The sequence below is a fragment of the Pongo pygmaeus genome, chromosome X, assembly GCF_028885625.2.
Source record: "Pongo pygmaeus isolate AG05252 chromosome X, NHGRI_mPonPyg2-v2.0_pri, whole genome shotgun sequence".
NCBI lineage: Eukaryota > Metazoa > Chordata > Mammalia > Primates > Hominidae > Pongo > Pongo pygmaeus.
In genome coordinates, this window is record NC_072396.2 from 10,246,081 (window position 1) to 10,267,221 (window position 21,141).

The 21,141-nt window shown below is 46.4% G+C and overlaps 1 protein-coding gene and 1 pseudogene across 2 annotated transcripts in view; one reads left to right on the plus strand and one right to left on the minus strand.

The window, feature by feature from the left end:
• SHROOM2 (shroom family member 2) overlaps positions 1-21,141 on the plus strand; it is a 163,021-nt gene that overhangs the window by 20,898 nt on the left and 120,982 nt on the right. The gene's annotated exons all lie outside the window — the stretch shown is intronic.
• On the minus strand, positions 10,599-11,832 carry LOC129023929 (eukaryotic translation initiation factor 5-like; annotated as a pseudogene).

The following is a 21,141-nucleotide window of genomic DNA, read 5'->3' on the forward strand; positions in this document are numbered from 1 at the left end:
AATTAGACTCCTGAGATTAAAGCAATTTGCCTTTCTTTCCTGTCTTCCACATTGCTTGTAGCAAGGTGATGCTTTTCTGTGAAAAGGCATTTCTCACTGTCTAAAGGGAGCCCTTCTCTGATCCTCCCTGAGAGCAGCCCTTCTGAGTGTCCTTTCCCGCCCCGCTGGGCTGCCAGGTTCCTGCTGCTAACTTGACTGCTTCTGGTCTCTTTTTAAGGTTCAATGTCAAGGGGAGGTCAGAGAGGGGCGTGGTTCAGCAGGAAAAGAGGAAGAGAACCTGACTCGTGACCGTCCTGGGTGCCAGGCACACCTGAGCACATGCAGCCCTTAGCTGTTGGCCCGGACAAGCCCAGGCCTGGCACTGCAGGGAGAACTGGTCTGTGGATTCAGTCTTCACAGCCTGGTTTCCTTCCAGACTTTGCCCCGCTTGGAGCATTCCGATCTCCGGTGTTTGAGGGTTTCATCCAGTAAATACGGTAGTACTTCACCCTCTCAGATTAAAGGTGTGCTGTGCAGCCTGGGAGTTCCTTTACTTGGGGGTGGTAGGGGAGGCTGGAGGAAGCCTGCCTGCACTTCTCTTTTCTTGAGTTTTTTAATTATTAAAAATGGAGACTGTGCGCTGTGGCTCACACCTGTAATCCCAGTGCTTTGGGAGGATCACTGGAGCCCAGGAGTTCGAGACCAGACTGGGCAATATAGTGAGACCCTGTCTCTACAAAAAAAAAAAAAAAAAAATTAGCCAGGCGTGGTGGTGCACACCTATAGTCCCACCTACTTGGGAGCCTGAGGCTGGAGGATTTTGCTTGAGCCAGAGAGTTGGAGGCTGCAGTGAGCTATCATTATGCCACTGTACTCCAGCCTAGGTGACAGAGTGAGACCCTGTCTCAAAAAATTTTTTTAAAATAAGTGGATATAATGGCTGGGCGCGGTGGTTCACGCCTGTAATCCCAGCACTTTGGGAGGCCAAGGCGGGCGGATCACCTGAGGTCAGGCGTTCGAGACCAGCCTGGCCAACATAGTGAAACCCCGTCTCTACTAAAAATACAAAAATTAGCCGGGTGTGGTGGCAGGCGCCTATAATCACAGCTACTCGGGAGGCTGAGGCAAGAGAATCGCTTGAACCTGGGAAGCGGAGGTTGCAGTGAGCCGAGTTCGCACCATTGCACTCCAGCCTGGGGGACAAGAGTGAACTTCGTCTCAAAAAAATAATAATAAAAATGAATGGATGTAATTCACATGTCACAAAATTCACCATGTTAAAGGGTACAGTTTAGTGGTATTTTTTCTGTGTATTCACTGACTTGTGCAATCGTCACTTTAATTCCAGAACATTTTTATCACCCCAAAAAAGAATCCCTATATCCATTGGTACTCCCTCCCCATTCCCTCCCTTCCCCCAAATCCCACCCCCACACTGATCTGCTTTCTCTTATTAGTCAGGGTTCTCTAGAGAGACAGAACTAATAGGAAATATATATGAAGAGGAGTTTATTAAGTATTAACTCACATGATCACAAGGTCCCACAATAGGCCGTCTGCAAGCTGAGGAGCAAGGACACCAGTCCGAGTCCCAAAACTGAAGAACTTGGAGTCTAATGTTTGAGGCCAGAAAACATCCAGCACAGGAGAAAGATATAGGCTGGGAGGCTAGACCAGTCTCTCCTTTTCACGCCTTTTTGTCTGCTTTAGATTAGATTGTGCCCACCAGATTAAGGGCAGATCTGCCTTCCCCAGCCCACTGACTCACATGTTAATCTCTTTTGGCAACACCCTCACAGACAAACCCAGGATCAATACTTTGTATTCTTCGATCCAATCAAGTTGACACTCAGTATTAACCATCACAAGTCCACCCCTTGCCAATGTGAGATCATACATAATCTTCAAGTAAAGACAATAGTAAGGTCATAATTATGCCTAACATACAACTATCCTTTGTATAACCAGAAATGCACCAGTCCCCAACCCAAATACTATTACATAAAGCTGATAATACTTAAATGCTGATATGAAGTCAATAAATCTTTTTTTGAGACAGAGTCTCGCTCTGTTGCCCAGGCTGGAGTGCAGTGGCACGATCTCAGCTCACTGCAACCTCTGCCTCCTGGGTTCAAGCGATTCTCCTGCCTCAGCCTCCCGAGTAGCTGGGACTACAGGCATGCGCCATGATGCCGGCCAATTTTTTTTTTTTTTTTTTGTATTTTTAGTAGAGACGGGGTTTCACCATGTTTTCCAGGCTGGTCTCAAACTCCTGACCTCAAGTGATCCACCTGCCTTGGCCTCCCAAAGTGCTGGGATTACAGGCATGAGCCACTGCGCCCAGCCTGAAGTCAGTAAATCTTATGTCACGTGATAAGGGAAAATAAAAGAAAATAAAGATATTTTCCTAGTACTAGTACAAGTGTATACATGCACAAACATGGTTTTAGCAAAAGGAGGAGGAAATACTCATGACAATTGCAGTCCCCATGTCTGCAGCTGGTCACAAGGTCGTAGCTGGTACTGATGACTACCCTCTTCTACTACCCATTCTGTATTCCCTTTGCCTTCAGCAAGCACCTTAGCTGGTTGTGTTTTTTTTGCCTGGTGGAGTGACCCAAACCTTCATTCCTGAAGGGTCTGGGTCATTTGTAGTCCGGCCTGGATTGGGCTGTTGTAGTGTCCCCTTGACCTTAATCACAGGGCATGGTAATACTAAGAGATGCCCTAATGGGTCTCCTGTATTCCATGCATACTCTTCCCTAGTTCCATTGTGGAGTAGTAGACTGATTTTATCTTGATAGTCTGGGTCAGTCACCCCAGCCAACACTGTAACTCCCTTCTTAGCCTGTTGACTTAAAGGTAGGAGGAGCCCAAAGCACCCAGGTGGCAATCTTAACTTCCAGTTTAATGGAATCATTGTTGTGTCTCCTGGTGGCAGCGTTCCTCCCTCTAGAACTAAGACCCCCTAGGCCAGCAAAACGTAATGTTGCAGGAACAGGAAGCAAAAATTTTGCTAGTGGATCACTAGGGGTGATGGTGAGTTATGCCGCTTCTTCTTCCACCCCTTGATTTCTGGACCCGTGAATCCTGGCTATGGGAGAAACAGTACCATATATTGGACGCTGATTCAGAGCATACATGGCCTTCTGAGGAACTTTGCTCCAGCCCTGCTAAGTATTGTCACCTAGTTGGCGTTATAATTGTGACTTCAAAAGGCCATTCCACCGTTCTATTAATCCAGCTGCTTCAGGATGAAGGGGAACATGGTAAGACCAGTGAATTCCATGAGCATGAACCCACTACCACACTTCTTTAGCTATAAAATGAGTGCCTTAGTCAGAGGCAATGCTGTGTGGAATACCATGATGGTGGATAAGGCATTCCGTGAGTCCACGGATGGTAGTCTTGGCAGAAGCATCGCGTGCAGGATAGGCAAACCCGTATCTGGAGTAAGTGTCTGTTCCAGTGAGGACAAACCTCTGCCCTTGCCGTGATGGAAGAGGTCCAGTATAATCAACCTGCCACCAGGTAGCTGGCTGATCACCCCGAGGAATGGTGCCATATCAAGGGCTCAGTATTGGTCTCTGCTGCTGGCAAATTGGGTACCCAGCAGTGGCCGTGGCCAGTTCAGCCTTGGAGAGTGGAAGTCCATGTTGCTGAGTCCATGCATAACCTCCATCCCTGCCACCATGGCCACTTTGTTCATGGGCCCATTGGGCGATGACGGGTGGCTGGGAAAAGAGGCTGAGCGGTGTCCACAGAAAGGGTCATCCTATCCAGTTGATTATTAAAATCCTACTCTACTGAGGTCACCTGTTGGTGAGCACTCACATGGGATACAAATATCTTCACAGTTTTTGAGCACTCAGAGAGGTCCATCCACGTACCTCATCCCCGAATTTCTTTGTCACCAATTTTCCAATCATGCTTCTTCCCATGAATTCAGCCCATGAATCAGTATATAATCACACATCTGGCCATTTCTCTGTCCATGAAAAGTGCACAACCAGGTGCACTGCTCCAAGTTCTGGCCACTGGAAAGATTTCCCTTCACCGCTGTCCTTCAGGGGTGTCGTAGAAAGGGGCTGTAGTGGTGCCACTCTATTTTGGGGTGATGTCTGCATATCATGCAGAACCGTCAGTGAACCAGACCCTAGTCTTCTCTTCCTCTGTCAACCGATCATAGGGAACTCCCCATGAGGCCATCGGTGCAGGCTGGGGGAGAGAAGGCAGGGTGGCAGGAGTGGGGACCATGGGCATTTGAGCCACTTCCTCATGTAACTCACTTGTGCCTTTAGGACCTGCTTGAGCCCGATCTTGTATATGCCACTTCCATTTGATGATGGAATGCTGCTGTGCACGACCCACTTTATGGCTAAGTGGGTCAGAAAGCACCCAGTTCATGAAAGGCAGTTCAGGCTGTATGGTGACTTGATGACCCATCGGTAAAGGTTCAGTTTCCACCAAAGCCCAGTAACAGGCCAAGAGCTGTCTCTCAAAAGGAGAGTAGTTATCTGCAGAAGATGGCAGGGCCTTGCTCCAAAATCCTAGAGGCCTCCACTCTGATTCACCTATGGGGGCCTGCCAAAGGCTCCAAACAGCATCCCTATCTGCCACTCTCACCTCAGGCACCATTGGATCGTATGGCCCAAGTGGCAGAGCAGCTTGCACAGCAGCCTGGACCTGTTGCAGAGCCTTCTCCTGTTCTGAACCCCATTCAAAACTGGCAGCCTTTCGGGTCACTCGATAAATGGGTTGGAGTAACACACCCAAATGAGGAATGCGTTGCCTCCAAAATCCAAATAGGCCCACTAGGCGTTGTGCCTCTTTCTTGCTTGTATGAGGGGCCAAATGCAGCAACTTATTCTTCACCTTGGAATATCTCGACAGGCCCCATACCACTGGACCCCTAGAAATTTTACTGAGGTAGAAGGTCCCTGAATTTTAGTCAGATTTATTTCCCATCCTCTGGCACGCAAATGTCTCACCAATAAGTCCAGTGTGTTTGCTATTTCTTGTTCACTGGATCCAATCAGTATAATATCATCAATGCAGTGGACCAGTGTGATGTCTTAGGGAAGCAAAAAGCAATCAAGGTCTCTCCGAGCAAGATTATGACACAAAGCTGGAGAGGTGATATACCCCTGAGGTAGGACAGTAAAGGTATATTGCTGCTGAAGACAAATTGCTTCTGGTGGGCCTTGTAGACAGGAATGGAGAAAAAGGCATTTGCCAAGTCAATGGCTGCATACCAGGTACCAGGAGATGTGTTAGTTTGCTCAAGCAGTGAAACCACATCTGGTACAGCAGCTGCAATTGGAGTCACCACTTGGTTAAGCTTATGATAATCCAGTGTCATTCTCCAAGATCCATCTGTCTTCTGCACAGGCCAGATGGGAGAGTTGAATGGGGATGTGGTGGGAATCACCACCCCTGCGTCTTTCAAATCCTTGATGGTGGCACTAATCTCTGCAATCCTTCCGGGGATGTGACATTGTTTTTGATTTACTATTTTTCTAGGTAGAGGCAGCTCTAATGGCTTCCATTGGGCCTTTCCCACCACAGTAGCCCTCACCCTACCAGTCAGGGAGCCAGTGTGGGGGTTCTGCCAGCTGCTAAGTATGTCTATGCCAATTATGCATTCTGGCACTGGGGAAATGACCACAGGATGAGTCTGGGGACCCACTGTAAGTCGGACCTGAGCTAAAACTCCATTAATTACCATACCTCCATAAGCCCCGACTTCAACTGCAGGACCACAGTGACGTTTTGGCTCCCTTGGAATCAACGTCACCTCAGAGCCAGTGTCCAGTAGTCCCCAAAATGTCTGATCATTTCCCTTTCCCCAATGCACAGTTACCCTGTTTAAAGTCCAGAGGTCTCACTGGGGAAGAATGGGAGAAAGATTCACCACATAAATTGTTCGTAATGTAGTGGGGTCCTTCCTCAAGGGGACCTGGCCTCCTCTTCATTCAAAGGATTCTGGGTCTGTAAACTGGCTCAAGTCTGGAAATTGATTGAGGGCCTGTGATTCTCTGCTTTTATAATTCAAATTAGTCTTTCGTCCATTCGACCCAGAAGTTTTCTGCTTATGTAAATTCGATAGGAAGGCAATAGGCTTCCTATCAATTTCACTTCTAGGAACACCATGATTAATTAGCCAGTGCTAGAGCTCTACACGAGTCAGACTATTCTGACTGCCGCTTTGCCACTGGTGTCCATTATGGTAGCTACACACACCTTGCCTTTGATGGTTGAGTGTCATCACTTGGCTCCTGCCACATCGGGATCAATTATTCCCATCATATTTAAATTTTGTAGTTGCGTGACTGCAGTTCCCACCATTAGATCCGACATACAGGGAAGAACAATTACAGGGCTCTTCAAAGATGCAGGTGCTGCCCTCACGAATCTATTTTGCAAGGCATTGGTCAGGGGTATGTCTTCTGGACCCTCCCAGCTGGGATGAGTAGGTCTAAAGTGACTAATCCACTCCACCATCCCAATCTCCCTAAGCCTTTGGATCCCTTCCTCTACATTAAAACAAGGGAGATCAGGCATTTCCAGCTCATTCCCAGTGGGCCATCTTTTAATCCATATTTCAGCTAACCAAGCAAATAAACTATTAGAACCTTTTTTTAACTCCCCAGCTGCAACATTAAAAGCAGAGTCCCTACTTAGTGGGCCCAAATCAATAAATTCAGCCTGATCCAACTCTATGTGCTTTCCACCATTATCCCATACCCTTAATATCCGTTCCCATGCCTTTTCTCCAAGATTTCTGTTTCTATCAATTAGAGAACTCAAATGGTTCTTTTCGAGTGTAGCGCACCTCCTCATGGGTCACATTCTCAACCTCACCTCTAGGGGCCTGCTGGGACTTTAGTGATAGGTCTAGAAGCAAACAGGGGTGTTGGGGGTGGCTCCTGAGAAGAATCAACATATTTTGCCTGGCAGTTGCCTCAGGGGAGGCCATCACTGTTGCCTCAGGCAGCACAGGGTTTATCTCCTCAGACAAAGGTGGAAAGGCTGATGGCAGCACGGGTCAGGGAACGGATGTTGCCATCACAGGGGATGGGGAAGCTCTTCCTTCTGGCAAAAAAGGTTCATCAGAGTTTACAAACTCAGTGTCCCCAGCTTCATCAGGGTCCTCCCTCACCATCCCCATTCCAAGTTGCAGGGTCCCATTCTTTTCCAATCAATGCCCTCACTTTAACAGTAGATACCTGGCGAGGCTGTGCATGCATCTTTCATTGCAGGTCAGCCCCTCGCATGATAAGAGCTTGTGTCTGTTTTTCCACAATTTCTGCCCTTTCTCTACGGAGATAAGACTCACTCAGGGCAATCTTAGCAGATTTGAGGCTCGGTATCTGCTTCTGAAGCTGAGAGACAGAATCCCTGAGTTGATTATTTTCTTTTGTCACTTTGCCAACTGAACTTAGGAGCAACCAACCAACTTCATTATATTCCTTGGTTCTCCACATATGGTCAAAGCTATTATGTATAGAGCCACTAAACTCCTTGCCTCTCATGAGCAGTGAATCAGGAGTGTCAAATGCATTTATTTTGCATAACTCTCTAAATGGTTTATGCCAAGGACTATCAGTGTTCTCCATACTATGAGAAGTAGAGTCCTTAGCATTTTGGAGTCTAATCATATTAAGCAGGCAACTCCAGAAACCCCAAAACCGACAAAAGAACTTCATCCTTAGTATTCTGTTCTTCTAGAACCACTCTTTGTACCAAAATCTGTATTAGGGTTCTCTAGAGTGACAGAACTAATAGGATAGATATACATATTATATGTGTGTGTGTGTGTGTGTGTATATATATATATATATATAATATCTCATGTATATATCTCATATGTATATATCATATATGTAGAGATCCATTCTGTATATATATATATCCTATATCTATCCTATATCTATATCTATATCTATATCTATATTTATATCTATATCTATATCTGTATTTATATCTATATCTGTATCTATAAAGGGGAGTTTGTTAAGTATTAACTCCCGTGATCACAAGGTCCCACAGTAGGCCATCTGCAAGCTGAGAAGCAAGGAGAGCCAGTCTGAGTCCCAAAACTGAAGAACTTGGAGTCTGATGTTCGAGGGCAGAAGCATCCAGCACGGGAGAAAGATGTAGGCTGGGAGGCTAGACCTGTCTCTCCTTTTCACGTCTTTCTGTCTGCTTAATATTTGCTGGCAGCTGATTAGATTGTGCCCACCAGATTAAGGGCAGATCTGCCTTCCCCAGCCCACTGACTCAAATGTAATCTCTTTTGGCAACACCCTCACAAACACACCCAGGATCAGTAGTTTGTATCCTTCGATCCAGTCAAGTTGACAGTATTAACCATCACAGTTACTATGTATGGATTTGCCTATTCTGGACATTTCATGTCAGTGGGATCATACAACATGTGGTCATTTGTGTCCGGTTTATCTCAGTGTAATGTTTGGAGATTCATCCATGTTGTAGTGTGTATCGGTCATTCCTTTTCATGTCTGAATGCTGTTGTGCTCTGGGAATGGACTGCGTTTTGTTCATATCCTTTGATGGACATGTGGGTGGTTCTCCTTTGTGATTCTTGTAAATAATGCTGCTGTGTGGACAAGTTTTCAATTCTCCTGAGTATTTTCCTTGTGTTTCGAGCTTTTTAACCTTACCGCCCCAGGCATAGCGCTTGTGATTTCCTGAGCACAGGGGTGGCACACCTCTGATGAATCAAAAGAATAGGATTGGTCATTTTGGCTTCACAGCTGTTGAAGCAAAATTAAAACTCACAATTTTCAAAGGTCATAGGATTTTTGTCCTGACCCCGGTGGGTGTGGGCCCCGGCAGGGCTCCAGCAGAGGTGGTCAGCATGTCTGCAGAGCCTTCAGGAAGACATGCCTGGTCACCGGCATCCTGGTGGTCCTTGTGGTGGCAGTTCGTGGTTAGCTCAGCCTCATCCCCTGCTGCTGCTGCTGCTGCTGCTTTCTGAGCAGGAGCATGGGAGTCTTTCACCCTCCCTGCGAAGTGGACATGGGGTTGATTCTGGGGTTCAGACAGTGAGCGGGGTCCCTGTAGCCCAAGGGTGATAGCGCTCGGGACGGTGTCCCCCCTTAGACATGAGCTGCTCTCTTGTCATTTCCCACTCCTTCACTTCCCAGCAACAACACAGCTTCAGACCAAAATCAAAACCTTCACCTCTTCATCATTTCTGGTTATATTTCAGAAACCCCTGCTATAGGGGATCCCTCAATAAACTTAAATTTTCCAGATTTAGGGGACATTGGCAGTATCTTCATCATAGCATTGTAGAGTTTGTAAGGTTTTCTGTTGAATATTTTTCTTTTTCTTTTTTTTAAGAGACGTTGTCCTGCTCTGTTGCCCAAGCTGGAGTGCAGTGGTGTGACCTTGCCTCGCTGCAGCCTTCAATTCCTGGGCTCAAGTGATCCTCCCGCCTCAGCCTCCTGAGTAGGTGGGACTACAGGCACCCGTCACCCATGCCCAACTAATTTCTGTATTTTTTGTAGAGACAGGATTTCACCATGTTGGCCAGGGTGGTCTCAAACCCCTGACCTCAAGTGATCCACCCACCTTGGCCTCCCAAAGTGCTGAGATTATAGGTGTGAGCCACCACACCCAACCTCCCTCTAACTTTTTTTTTTTTTTCAGTATGTCTAAACATTTTGGAATTATAATTTAAATCATAAGGGCAAAAGCTGAAAATTAATGCTTAGGTTTGCTAGTAAGTGCACCCTTCCCTGTTTCCCCCAAATAAAATCAGTTTATTTTTTAATTGCACCCCAAAGCAAGTTCTCTCAGTATGAAGCAACTACTACATACACACAAAATGGCTGTTAATGTAATAACTGCCCCGGCTCACCCAACGTGCAGTGCACACGACTTCAAAGACTACAATTTAGGGCAAGTATACATGAAATGAGAAAACAACTCTCCAAGTTTCAAAACCTGCTGCTAAATTATTTCTAGGACACTCAGGTCATATTTACTTCTCAGTAGGATGTTGCACTGTCATTTGGTTATCAGTCTACCTCGCAGTGTACATTACCAGATGCCAATTGGAGGGACTAGAGATAAAACTTAAGTAGTACTATTTCTTAATGGGCTGAATAAGGTAATTACAAATAAGTTTGCCTTACATCCTGTTGAAGACCTCTTTACAGCCTCAGCACCTAACGATATCTAGCAGGCTCCAAGAATGCTCATCAGGTGAAACGATGATGTAACATTTGAAAATGGAGCCAGATACTTCAGCTTAAGTCATTCAGAGCCAAATATCTGAAGAATGGCCAAAATCAAATCTTTATTTTTATAACTGTATAAATGTGATCCAAATGTGTCCACCACCAGTTTTTCAAAAAGAAACATGCTATAAATAAGCAAACTACATCTGCTCACTGATGTGTTTATGGACTCCCTGGATGTCTCATTGGGCTTAATTACAGACCACTCACAGTAGTAGATTTTTAGTGTATAGTGTAGCTTGATGTTAAGCCATTTTAGCTTTTGCGCGTACATGTTGTGCTTCTGGCTGATAATGGAGAAGAATTTGCAGCATTACACTGTTAAGCTAGGTTGTATCCATCCCATTAAATGGCATCAATATCAATGTCATCATCCTTGTTGTTGGACTTTACAGTTTCAACTTTAGGTACACTGGCAGTCTTCTAATACACCACCTCAATGTTCTCATCTTCATCTTCTTCACCACCAGAAGATTCTTCCTCTGCCTCCTTCATTTTATAAATGGTTCTGCTTTGACACGAATCTGTTTGGCAACTTCTTTTGAGACATGTTTCTTAAAGGCTTTTTTCCGACCAGCTGATGACGACCTCTTCTTCTAAAAAATCTACATCATACATCTGCTTCAAGATATTTGGAATCTTAGAGATAAGCTGAGCTTGGTGCATTGCTACCCCACACGTAAAGCCATGAAGAAGGTACCATTGAGCTTTTTTGTTGTTGTGACAAAATCATAAGAAGTGGTGCCTGTATTTCTTATGTGTTCTCTAATCTCCTCTTTAAAAAGAACGTCATTCAGAACAAGAGGGCCCATGGCTTTTACATCCAGTCCTGCTTCAGTAACAATTTCTTTGTCACATAAATCAATGATACCCTCTTCTTTCTTTTTCTTCACAAAATCAAACAGGATGTTGGCCCGCTCCTCAACTGTTTTTTCCAAATCATCATGGAGTATCAGAACTTTTGCATGATCACTGATTTCATCCGTGCTGCACCTTTGAGCTTCCTCAGTTGTATCTTCCCCCCAGTCATCCTCCTCTTCTTCCATTGTATGTGGAGGAGGGCTAATTTCTTTGGTGGTGATGTCTCACTGCTGGATATGGAGCCATTTTCCTTGTCTTTGCCCTTTATATTTTTCTTTTCTTTTTCTTTCTTTCCTGTACCACTGTCACTATTCTGAGGTGGGTTTTTGAGAATGAATGTGCAGAGTTTATGATGTGTGTCAAGCATGCCTCGATAGCCACAGGCTTTATAAGAATTACCTATTGTTTGCTACTTTGGCTTGACATGCATATCTGTTTCAGGATTCTCACATTCAGGACAGAGAACAAATTTTTTAATGAATCCATCCAACATGTCTTGCAGCTTATTGGCCTCCTGAGATCCATTCACAATGTAACAATGTATCCCACCAAAATATTTGATGGGATACCTTGGAGGCCAATTAAGCGCCTTTGCAGTATCAATCATGTTGACTATAACTGTCTTGATTCCATTTCCTTTGCCCTCAACCTTGGCAATCAGACAGGGCATCTTGTAATAGAACTGGTCTGACACGCTGGGGTTGACGTTGACAGACATTTTTGCTTATTAGTGGCTTTCTCAGTAAGATGAAGAGATCCTTGATTGCAGCTTTTTAATATCTTCTGTCTGGAGAAGAAGGGATGATGTAAACAACTGCAAAGGTTCTCAGTCTCTGACGTGAAAACATTTTCGCCACCGAGGCTGTAAGCATCTTGCTTGTATGCTATGTTTCCCCAATACAGGTACTAATGGCTGCGCAACAGCTCTTCTGGTGAAGGCCTCGCTGCTCTCCCAGGCTTGAAAAGCACTGTCCTTCATGCTTCCCTGTCACCTTGCTCCTAGCAGGCATCACGTCGAGTCCACCCTGCCAGTTTATCTTTTTTTTTTTTTTGAGAGGGAGTCTCGCTCTGTTGCCCAGGCTGGAGTGCAGTGGCGCGATCTCAGCTCACTGTAACTTCTGCCTCCTGGGTTCAAGCGATTCTCCTGCCTCAGCCTCCCAAGTAGCTGGGGCTACAGGCACCTGCCAGTACACCCAGCTAATTTCTTTTTTTTTTTTTTATTTTTAGTAGAGACGGGGTTTCACTATGTTGTCCAGGCTGGTCTTGTACTCCTGACCTCAAGTGATCTGCCTGCCTAGGCCTCCCAAAGTGTTGGGATTACAGGCGTGAGCCACCGCGCCTGGCTCCCTCCACCTTTAAATTTTTTTTTTTCAGATTATGTTTTTCAAGCTTCAAGATTTATTTTATTGCAGTATTTTTTTTTTTTTTTTGAAAATATAAAGAGTTGTCCAGTAGAGTCTCATCATACATCGACTGAAGCTGGCACCATCCTATGGCCCACAGAGGCTTCTGTAACTGGGTCTTCAACTTGTGGCCCTCCCTCCATCCTTTCCCACCCTCTTTGCTCCAGCCACACCCAGCTTCCAGCTTCTAGAAGCAGCCTGCATTCCTCCCCCACCCTTTTTTAAATAGACAGAGTCTTGCTCTGTCACCCAGGCTGGAGTGCAGTGGTACAATCATAGCTCACTGCAGTCTTGAATTCCCGGGCTTAAGCAATCCTCCCACCTCAGCCCTCCCAAGTAGTTGGGACTACAGGTGCACCACCGTGCCCTGCTAATTAAAAAGTTTTTTTTTAGAGATGAGTTCTCACCATGTTGCCCAGGCTGGTCTCAAACTCCTGGGATCAAGTGATCCTCCTGCCTTGGTCTCCCAAATTGCTAGGATTACTGGTGTGTGCCACTGTATCTGGCCTTCCTTTTTCTTTTGAAAAAATCCTTAGGTTTTAATAAAATTCCACGTCCTCCATTCTCTGAAATCTGTATGAAGTACCAGAAGTCTCAATTTGGCAATAGACATGGTCAGGATATATCTAATGTTCAGATGATCCTCTGCAAACTAGAGGCCAGCAGACTTCTGTAAAGGGCCAGAGAGTAAATATTTTTGGCTCTGTGGGCCAAATTACTCCTCTGTGCTGTATAGCATGAACGCTGCTGTAGACAGTACGTAAATGAAAGGATTGTGTGCCAATAAATCTTTATTTACAAAAGCAGGCATTGGGCAGTAATTGGCATCCTGGCTGGGGCTTGCTGCCCTTGGTAAACAGTGGTTTTCAAAGTGTGGTTCCCAGACCAGCAGCATCAGTATCCCCTGGGAACTTGGTAGGGATGAAAATTCTTGGACCCCACTCTAGACCTACTGAACCCCAAACCAGAAGTTAGGAATCATCTGGGTGATGCTGATGCTGGCTCCACACAGCAGAGCAGTTCTCTGTACAACTGCTCTACAGAGATGTGGCCTGTCTTCCATTTGCATTCTAATTAGCATGTGCAAAACCTCGGAATCACAGTTGCTGGGACCCAGGGACCTGAATTTTAACAACTGGCTCAGATGGTTTTATACACACTGAAATCAGAACCAGTTTCTAAAGCAGCACTTCTCTGAACCAGTAGAGGACGTGGGGGAGGTGTCAGGGAAGTTTTTCAAACTACAGCCTGAGCTTGCTTGGGGTACTTTGCAAGAAGGAGGGGGTAAATGTGGAAAATGGGAGCGGGTGTGGCTTTTTGTTAGCTTATTGTGAACTCTGCCCCTGGTACCTGGTCTGGGAAGGTGGATTTATTTGTTTTCTCCTACATGTAATGCGTGTTTTGAAACCCAGGAATTTCTGAAATTTTAAAGCCTGTTGGTTGTAATAAGTATTGCACCCCACCACATTTACTAACTTTTATTTAGTATTTGAAGTGAAAACGGGTTGAGAAGTATACTGTATGATCCATTGGTATCAAATATCTTGAATATGCAAATACTTCGAATGCTTGAATATGCAAAGGCAGCAGAATGGTGGTTACCAGGGGCGGAGTGCAGAGGGGAGGGTCTGCCAGCGGTTATGGGGTTTCTGTTGGGATGATGAAAATGTTCTGGACTTAGAGAGTGGTGGTTGCACAACTCTGTGAATATACTAAAAACCCCTTGATTCTATACTTTAAAGAGGTAAATTTTATTGTATATGAGTTATACTCAAAGCAGTTATTTAAAAAAAGGAAATGGGTCGAGGTGTGTGTTCAGCCTTATTCTTGAATTGTAGAGACCTCACTGAGAGGAGGCTGACCCTGAAGGCCCCTGTTAGAGCCCATCCTGGGGCAGTTCTTCAGTGGCCCTGAATTTGTGTCACAGGGATCATCACTAAGCTGTGATTTTTGGTGCTGGATCTGACCCAGGAGCAGACAGGCCTGGGAAAGAGTGTGTTGTTTAAGGAGCCTCACCCCTGAGTGGGTGATCCCCGATTGAGGGAGAAACTCACATGGTGTTCCTCCAGGGCATGTAGCTGGAAGGCCCCCTGGGCTGGGGAGCTGGTGGCAGCCTGCAGGTTAGGGGAAGGGGGGAGGAGGCTGCAGTGGGGGAGGTGGGCAGCAGCCAGGGCCTTGCTCCAGGGCAGTGGGAGCCATGGAAGAGTTTTAAGCAGGGTATGGTGGCAAAGACCACTTGTCGTAGAAGGGCAAATGGGTACAGGAGTTACAGGGAGGAATGAGGAAACCTTGTGCTACCAGCAGTGATAGAGAAAAGTTAAGGGATACGAGTGGTACCGCCACGGCACAGTATGTGCATCTGGTGCAGGGATGGAGGATCCTGGTGCCTGAACGCACGTGTGCATCTGTGCATGACTGCTTGCCTCTCTCTCCCTCCATCCCATCTGCCTGGGGGAGGCGAGGGCTGAGCAGGGATCAGTCCTGGGAGTCCTGGCTCTTGGATCTGTGCTCAGTGCCAGGCAGGTGGCAGCTCCAGAAAGCTCTGTGGAGGGAATGGCCAAATCTGGTGCAGACCAGTTCCTCTCTGCCCAGGTGTGGCTAGGCTGCTTCAACATGCTTGCTTAGTGCCAGGAGGAGGAGGAGGAGTGCTCAGTGCCTCCGGGCAGGAGTGGGCCTCCCTGGGGGCTCTGTCCCTTCTCTGAGGACTCCCAGCAAACACTGGCAGCGGGGGTCTTCAATGCCCTTTCCTAACTGCTTGTGCAGGAAATGAAGCAATTTGTTGGAAAAACTCAATTTTGAGAATAAGAATTCTTCTTCTCCTCCTCCTCCTCTTCCTCCTCCTCCTCTTTCTCCTTCTTCTTCTTCTTCTTTTCTTCTTCTTCATATTTTTAGAGACAGGGTCTTACTCTTGCTCAAACTGGAATACAGTGGCATGATCATTGGTCACTGAAGCCTTAAACTCCCAGGCTTAAGCTATCCTCCTGCCTCAGCCTCCCAAGTAGCTGGGACTAAAGGCTTGTGTCACCATGCCTGGCTAATTTTTCGATTTTTAGTAGAGACAAGGTCTTGCTATGTTGCCCAGGCTGGTGTGGAACTCCTGGCCTCAAGTGATCTTGTCTCTGCCAATTTCATGTTATTCTTAAACATAAGATTTTATTTGAATGGTCACCATAAATAGATCTTATTTTTGTAGTTATGTCTTCACTGCATGTAAAATTGTACAGTGTGCTAGGAAAACAGAATCAGGTAGTAGTTACTTCTCCCAGGAAGAGGCAGGATCTATACAAAGTCATTTTTGCTTTTTGCTTTGTTTTGTTTTTGGTAATAATCATGGAATTATGCTCCAGATTTACATGGAGAAACAACATTTTTTTTTCTTTTCTTTTCTTTTTTTTTTTTTGAGACAGGGTCTTGCTCGTTTGCCCAGGCTGGAATGCAGTGGTGCAATCACAGCTCACTGCAACCTCCACCTCCCAGGCTCAAGCGATCCTCCCACCTCAGCCTGCTGAGAAGCTGGGACTATAGGCATGTACTACCACGCCCGGCTAATTTTAAAATTTTCTGTAGAGACGAGATTTTGCTATGTTTCCCAGGCTGGTCTCCTGGGCTCAAAGTATCCTCCTGCCTTGGCCTTCCAAAGTGCTGGGATTATAGGCCTGAGCTACTGCAGCGGCCCAAGAAATAACATGTGGGTATTAAGTGAATGAGGCTTGTTTACATTCCAGGTTTTCCCCCAAATCTTTTTAGTTTAAACAACAGCTTAAAAATTAAGGTCGGCCGGGTGCTATGGCTCATGCCTGTAATCCCAGCACTTTGGGAGGCCAGGGCGGGTGGATCACCTGAGGTCAGGAGTTCGAGACCAGCCTGGCCAACATGGAGAAACCTCGCCTCTACTAAAAATACAAAAAAAAAAAAAAAAAAAAAAGCTGGGCGTGGTGGCAAATGCCTATAATCCCAGCTACTCAGGAGGCTGAGGCAGGAGAAACTCTTGAACCTGGGAGGCGGAGGTTGCAGTGAGCCGAGATCGCACCATTGTACTCCAGCCTGGGAGACAGGAGCTGAAACTCGTCTCAAAAATAAATAAATAGAATAAAATACAATAAAAGATCATGGATTTCTAGTAAGAGAAGAGAATATGTAAGCTGGAATGCATAAACCTAGAAATCTTCCATTCCATAGATTTTGCCCCTCTCTTCCTCCCCTCCCCACAAAGAAATACGTCATTTGGACCAAAGCAATTGCTTAAACCTTTCTTAGCTGGTTTCCGGAGCTCCCTGGGAAGAATGAGGGTGGAAAGCTGGAGGGGCGTTCTGGGTATTGGAATGCAAGCCAGTGGATCTGTAGCCCGCTGTGCTTCTGGGAGCCTGACACGACACACAACCGGCACACAACCGTTGTGCCCTTTTGAACTGTGCAGGGTCTTAGCTGGGCTGGGCAGTTTCACACGGTTGTTTTCACCATCAGGACGTTCACTTACGGTTGAGTACCTGGCAAGGGTAGGGAGAGAGGAATGTTCCCAGCCATCTCCTGCGGGACACTTGGGCGGCCTGCTCCCTGGGACCCCCATCTCAAGATGGTCTCAGGATTGTGGAGGGAGTGGCAGGGGTGCTGGGTTTGCATTCAAGAAAGAGCAAAGCAGTTTCTCTTCTACTTATCTTGTTTTCAGATGTAGTGGAATAAGCCAGGAAATATTTCTCCTGGATGAAAGGTCATTCTTCTTACATTGGAAGCTTTGGAAAAATCTCCCTAAATATCAAAATACAAAGGTTATGGAATAATATGTGCTTGGAATAGCTTAAGTGGTTAAAAAAATTCTCTTTGCAGCTCAATATTAAAGGAAAAATAATAGACTGTTCTTGGACAAAAATGAAAGGGATCACGAAGAATGTGTTTCCAGCCAGCTTCCTGCACTGGGGTTATTGCCCCAGGACTGTCTCCCTAGTAGAGGCCCTGTTTACTATGTTGCTTAGTCCTTGCTTCAAGAAAGCAATATTTGAACCAATAATCCCACGACAGCATGACATTTTAACTTGTAAGACTTTGGGTTCTCACAACATGGTGGGAGTCTGTTTTGGTATTCTGTTCTATAAATTCAGTTGGGGCTGACAAAATTAATGAACTGGCATTTTAGAGAAAATGACATTGTAACTTCCCCTCCTCTTCGCATGTTTACATCCACACTGATAAAGATGCAATCTTGTCTGTAGCTCATTCTCCAGGAACTTGAGTGTCAAGGACAGTCTGCACGGCCCTTGGGAAATGGGCATTCCCTGGCATTGAGTTGTTAATTGGACGCTGAGTGCTTGAGCTGCATTTATGATTCCATACGTGGGTGTGTGTTTGTGTTTCAGTGAGGAAGATAGTAGCTGCTTCCCTCCCACAGCCTTGTGGACCCTGGCTGCACATTTGAGTTGCCTGTTTGAGGCTGTATGACCCTTTCTTAGCCAGTTTCTGGAGCTCCCTGGGAAGAATGAGGGTGCAAAGCTAGAGGGGAGTCCTGGGTATTGATTGGAATGCAAGCCAGTGGATCTGTAGCCTGCTGTGCTTCTGGGCACCCAACACGACACACAACCGTGTGTGTTCCAACGGAACCTCTGTGTGTGTCTGAAGCCCTCTGGGTGACTCCACCTGTGGCCACAGTTGGGAGCAAGCCTGCCTGGGCCTCCGCCTCCTGCAAATGTGATAGCCCCTACCCAGGGTGGGTGCGTGTGCCTCTCACGGTAGCAACTCCATGGCTTACCTGAGGTGGGCCAGGTTCTTCGGGGGCTAATGTCTCACCGCCCTGTCCAGTTCTGGTTCTCAGTGAATGTGTTATGCCATCATGACCTTTGTCACTTTCTTCCCCTTGCCTTGTTTTTGCACACTGGAATTTGCAAGCGGATCTGTGGTCATCCGAGGTTGTGCTCTTCATGCATGACCTGGCCTCCACGCCTCACTGCTGGGCTCGGATGACACAGGTGGGAGACTTCGGAATATTAGAAGTTTATTGGAACATCTAAATTGTATTCTAAATAACTTTTTTTTTTTTGGACAGGTATCATTTTCCCTTTTTTTAAAATCTCTATTTCTAAGAATAACTTTATCTTCAGCTCTTATCCATCATTTAAAAACAATAACAAAAGAGGCTGGATGTGGTGGCTCACTCCTGTAATCCTAGTGCTTTGGGAGGCTGAGGCGAGAGGATCGCTTGAGCTCAGGGGTTCAAGAGCAGCCTGGGCAATATGGCAAGACCCCATCTTTACAAAAAATACAGAAGATGTAGCTGGGTGTGGTGGTGCACGCCTGTAGTCCTAGGTACTTGGGAAGCTGAGGTGGGAGGATCACTTGAACCCGGGGAAGTCAAGGCTGCAGTGAGCTGTGATTGTGCCTCTGCACTCCGTCCAGGGCGACAGAGAGATACCCTGTCTCCATAAAAAAGAAAAAGAAAAAGAAAAACAATAAGAAAAGAAAAGATTACTATGTACATTCTCATCTTTCAAAGAATGAACAAGATTTGGAAAAATGCACCAAGGCTCAAACGCTTTTGAAAGGTGGACAGTGGTAGAGAATGTTGAGTCTTTGGGCCTCTGGTCAGCTTTTAAGGCCAGGGTGAAAACAGACCCTTGGAAATGTTACTGTGTGTTCAGTTAAATAAAAGAAGGGGGATGTCTCCATTCTTCCAGTGCAGTGGTGAAACCTTGGCTGTGCATTCAGATCACCTGGGGGAGCTGCGAAGCACTATTGATGGCCAGGCTGCATCCCAGGCCAGTCAGTCAGGAGACTGAGGGCAGGGGCAGGTATTGGTGATTCTAAAGCACACCAGGAGAGTCCAGTGTAGCCCGGATGGAGGGTTATGGTCTTACATGTTAGCCTTGACATTTTTCTTTTTCTTTTTCTTTTTCTTTTTTTTTTTTTTTTTTTTGAGACAGGTTCTTATTGTGTCACCCAGGCTGGAGTGCAGTGACGTGATCTGGGCTCACTGCAGCCTCAACCACCCAGGTTCAATTGATCTTCCCATCTCAGCCTCCCAGAGTGCTGGGATTACAGGCATGAGCCACCACACCCAGCTCGCCTTGACTCTTGTTGGCAGGTTAACATGCAGGCACCAAGCATTCTCTGCAAAGCTCATGGTGAACATTGAGTCCCCCCAGCCAGGGGCCTGCCTGAGTTTAATGAATGGGTGTGTTTTCCGAGCTGGAGGGGGCCACATTGGTTCTCTTTGGTTTGAGGCAAGGGAGCACGTCAACCTTTGGTCAGGCTCTGGTGGCCAAGGTGTCACAGGAAGGGAAAAGGTGTAGTCTGTGCTGAGGCTGGGGCCGAGGGATTTTCAAGCAGAAGGAGCTCCAGGGAGTATGGAATGCACTCTCCTGCCCTGGGGAGCAGGGAGACCAATAGACCCAAGCAGTTCTGGGAAAGTAAGTGGTGCTGCTGTGTGGGGAGGTGGAGCAAGGAGGAGGGAGGAGGCCTTCCTCTGCTGAGAGAATCGGGTCCTTCCGGGTCGTGGTGGTTGAGCTGCATTGTATGGGGTACTAGCGAAGGACCTAGCAGATGCCAGGCTAAATGCTTTCCAGCAGGGCTTCTCTAAGAGTGCTCCTCCCATCAGCAGCATCAGCTTCCTCTGGGAGCTTGTCCAAAATGCAGAGGCTCAGGCCCTGCCCCAGTCCTGCCCTTTAAGGGCAGGGTTTCACACTGCTATAAAGAATTACCTAAGACTGGGTAATTTATAAAGAGGCTTAGTTGACTCACAGTTTTGCATGGGTGGGAAGGCCTCAGGAAACTTACGATCATGGTGGAAAGGGAATACGCACATCTTACGTGGCGACAGTCGAGAGAGAGCAGGCAAGAGCAGGGAAAACTGCCTTATAAAACCATCAGATCTTGTGAGAACTCACTATCACAAGAACCGCATGCGGGGGGGAACGCCCCCGTTATCCAATCACCTTCTACCGGGTCCCTCCCTTGACACATGGGGATTATGAGAATTACGATTCAAGATGAGATCTGGGTGGGGACACAGAACCAAACCATATCAAGGGCCTTCTGGAGGCTTCTGATCATAGGCTGGTGCTTGGGAACCTCAGCCTGATAGACTTTCTCTTATCCATTCCTCATATGTGTTCCACGGAAGAAATTGTTGTTCTTCTTCTTATTATTATTGTTGCTTTAGTGACAGAGTATTGCTCTGTCAGAGTAAGCCTTACCCAGGCTGGAGAGCAGTGGCATGATGTTAACTTACTGCAACCTCCAACTCTCCCACCTGAGCCTCCCGGGTAGCTGGGACTATAGGTGCATGCTACCATTCCCAGTTAATGTTATTTTTTTTTGTAGAGACGGGGTCTCGCTATGTTGCCCAGGCTGGTCTTGAATTCCTGGGCTCAAGTGATCCTCCAGCCTTGCCTCCCAAAGTGCTGGGATCACAGGTGTGAGCCACTGTGCCCAGCTTACCTGTCTATCTTTATCTATATCTGTCTATCTGTCTCTTCGTCCACACATACAATTTTACAAATGGCAAAGCAATGGTTATTTCTATTTTGAACAGGCAAATGACACCTCAGCAGGGTGTAGCGTAAGGACCATAGCACTGTCTTGAGTTAGTAAACCAGACGCTAATCCTTTGTGTTGATTGACTTTGGATTTAAAACCTT